A 2925-nucleotide genomic window follows, 5' to 3' on the forward strand; every position below is an offset into this window, starting at 1 on the left:
AATTTTCGAATTTCTTTGAGTCTTTTTCTAAAAATTTTCAAAAATAGTGTTCTTTGTTTGATTCTTGTGTCAATCTTTAAGTTTGGTGCTTCTTGTGTCTTTTCTTTATAATTTTCGAAAATTTATGTTTGTGGTTTTCAAAATTTTTAAGTTTGGTGTCCTTTGCATGTTCGTGTTTTCTTTGAATTCTTTGAGTTTTGTTCATGGTGTTATTTTTTATCTTCAAAGTGTTCTTATTTTTCTTCTTGTTTTGATCTTAAAACTTTTAAGTTTGGTGTCTCTTTGTGTTTTTCTTCTTAATTTTCGCATAGTAGGTATCTTAGATCTAAAAATTTTAAGTTTGGTGTCTTTTTGTGTGTTTTTCTCTTTCTTCATTAAATTAAAAAATCAAGAAAATAAAATATCTTTTCTTATCTTTGTATTAATTTTCGAAAATTACAACAAAAATTTTAGATTTTAATTTCAAAATCATCTTATTTCATCTTAGTTTTAAATTTCAAAATTCAAATCTTTTCAAAATCAAATCTTTTCAAAAAAATCATATCTTTTTCAAAATCTTATCTTATCTTTTTATCTTTCTTTAAAATTCAAAAATATTATCTTATCTTATTTCAAATCAAATTTTAAAATCAAACCTTTTCAAAAATCAAATCTTTTTCAAATCTTTATCTTATCTTGTTTCAAATTCAAAATTCAAAATTTAAATTTCAAATTTCAAATTTTAAATTTCAAATCTTTTTAATTTAAAACTTATCTTCTCTTAACTTCCTTATCTTATCTTTCTTACGTAACTTATCTTATCTTTTCTATCTTGTCTTCTTTTAAATTTTAAAATTAAATCTTTTTCAAATCTTTTCAATTCTTATCTTATCTTGTTGACTTTTTCAAATAATTTTAAAATCAAATCTTTTCTAATCTTCTATCCTATCTTGTTTTCAAATCTTTCTTAATTAGTTATTTGTTTTCTCTTTCTTCTTTCTCAAAACTTATTAACTAATTCTTCTCTCTTCTAATTTTCAAAATTTCTTCTTCTATTTCTCTCTCGTCTTTTTCGAAATTCATTAATTAATTTTTAATTTAACTTTTATTTTCAAAATAAATAAATAAATAAAACAAAAACAAAAATATTTTAATTCTTGTTTATCTTTCTACTTCTATTAGTCGAATTCTTCTTCTCCTTCTACTATCTTCATTCTTCTTTCTTTTATCCCTCACATCTCACTAGGAGTTCTTTGTTCTCTGGCATAGAAGCTTCCTTTCTTGTTGTATCTGTGTTTTCTTGTTTATGACCAGGAACAGAGATAAAGAGCCTCTCTTTAATCTTGATCGTGAACCTGAGAGGACTTTAAGGAGGAGCTTACAACAAATTAAAGCACAACACTCCGGAAGAAACCTCTTAGAAAATTTTGAACAGGAAGTTGACAACATGGCAGCTGAACCTAATCATGAAGGAGAGGCAAGAAAGGTTCTTGGTGACTTCACCATGCCTACTTCTGATTTTTATGGCAGAAGCATCTCTGTACCTCCCATCAGAGCTAACAACTTTGCGCTTAAGCCTCAGTTAGTCTCTTTTCTACAACAGAATTGTAAGTTCCATGGACTTTCATTGGAAGATCCACATCAATTTCTGTCAGAATTCTTGCAAATCTGTGACACTGTTAAGACTAATGGAGTGGATCCTGAGGTCTACTGACTTATGATCTTTCCCTTAGCTGTAAGAGACAAAGCTAAAATATGGTTGGATTCTCAATCAAAAGAGTGCCTAGACTCTTGGAAAAAGCTGGTCAATGCTTTCTTGGCCAAATTCTTTCCTCCTCAAAGGATGAGCAAAATCAGAGTGGAATTTCAAACCTTCAGACAAAAAGAAGGTGAATCTCTCTATGAAGCTTGGGAAAGATGCAAGCAACTGATCAAGAGGTGTCCTCCTAAATGCTCTCAGAATGGTCTATCCTAGGAATTTTCTATGATGGTCTGTCTGAAATGTCCAAAATATCATTGAATAGCTCTGCAGGTGGATCATTTCACTTGAAGAAAATGCCTGCAGAAGCAAGAGAACTCATTGAGATGGTTGCAAACAACCAATTTATGTACACCTCAGAGAGAAATCCTGTGAACATTGGAGTCCCTCAGAAGAAAGGAGTTCTTGAAGTTGACACTCTAAATACCATTTTGGCTCAGAACAAGATCTTGACCCAGCAGGTCAATATGATCTCTCAGCATTTAACTGGAATGCAAGCTGCAGTTGGCAGCACTCAGGAAGCCTTCTCTGAAGGAGAAGCTTATGGTCCTGATCAACCCACCATAGAGGAGGTGAACTACATGGGGGAACCCTATGGAAACACCTACAATCCCTTATGCAGCAACCATCCTAACCTTTCATGGAAGGATCAACAGAAGCCTCAGCAAGGCTTCAATAATAATCAAGGTGGAAGAACCCAGAATAAGTTCAACAACAGGCCACCATTCCCATCTTCTCAAGGGAATATAGAGACTCCTAAGCAGAGCCTTTCTGACTTAGCCATTCTAGTCTCCAGCCTCTTTAAGACCAATCATAGTTTTATAACTGAAACAAGATCCTCCATCAGAAATTTAGAGGTACAAATTGGTCAACTGAGCAAGAGAATCCCTGAGACTCCTCCTGATACTCTTCCTAGTAACACTAAAGTAAACCCAAGAGAAGAGTACAAGGCCATCACCATAGAGGTAGAGGCCAAATCTGGAGAGAATGGGATGGCATTGAACGACAGTGAGGAAAGCCTAACTAGGTGTCCAACGCCCAAACTGGCCAAGAGCCTGGTGCTGAACGCCAGTGAGGAAGCCCTCACTGGGCATTCAACGCCCAAACAGGCAGGGACTCTGGCATTGAACGCCAGCAAAGACAGCCCTGCTGGGCGTTGGTAAGGAACCTGGTATTCAACGCCCAAA

The 2925-nt window shown here is 34.1% G+C and overlaps 1 non-coding gene across 1 annotated transcript; it reads right to left on the reverse strand.

The window, feature by feature from the left end:
• Window positions 1-1828: 1828 nt before the first annotated feature.
• Window positions 1829-1936, reverse strand: LOC148544910 (small nucleolar RNA R71). The gene has a single exon (XR_015901432.1). It is a non-coding gene; the product is annotated as a small nucleolar RNA R71 (small nucleolar RNA).
• Between the last annotated feature and the right edge of the window lie 989 nt (window positions 1937-2925).

This window comes from Arachis ipaensis, chromosome B9 (assembly GCF_059453495.1).
Source record: "Arachis ipaensis isolate K30076 ecotype BB chromosome B9, ASM5945349v1, whole genome shotgun sequence".
NCBI classification, from domain to species: Eukaryota; Viridiplantae; Streptophyta; class Magnoliopsida; order Fabales; family Fabaceae; genus Arachis; species Arachis ipaensis.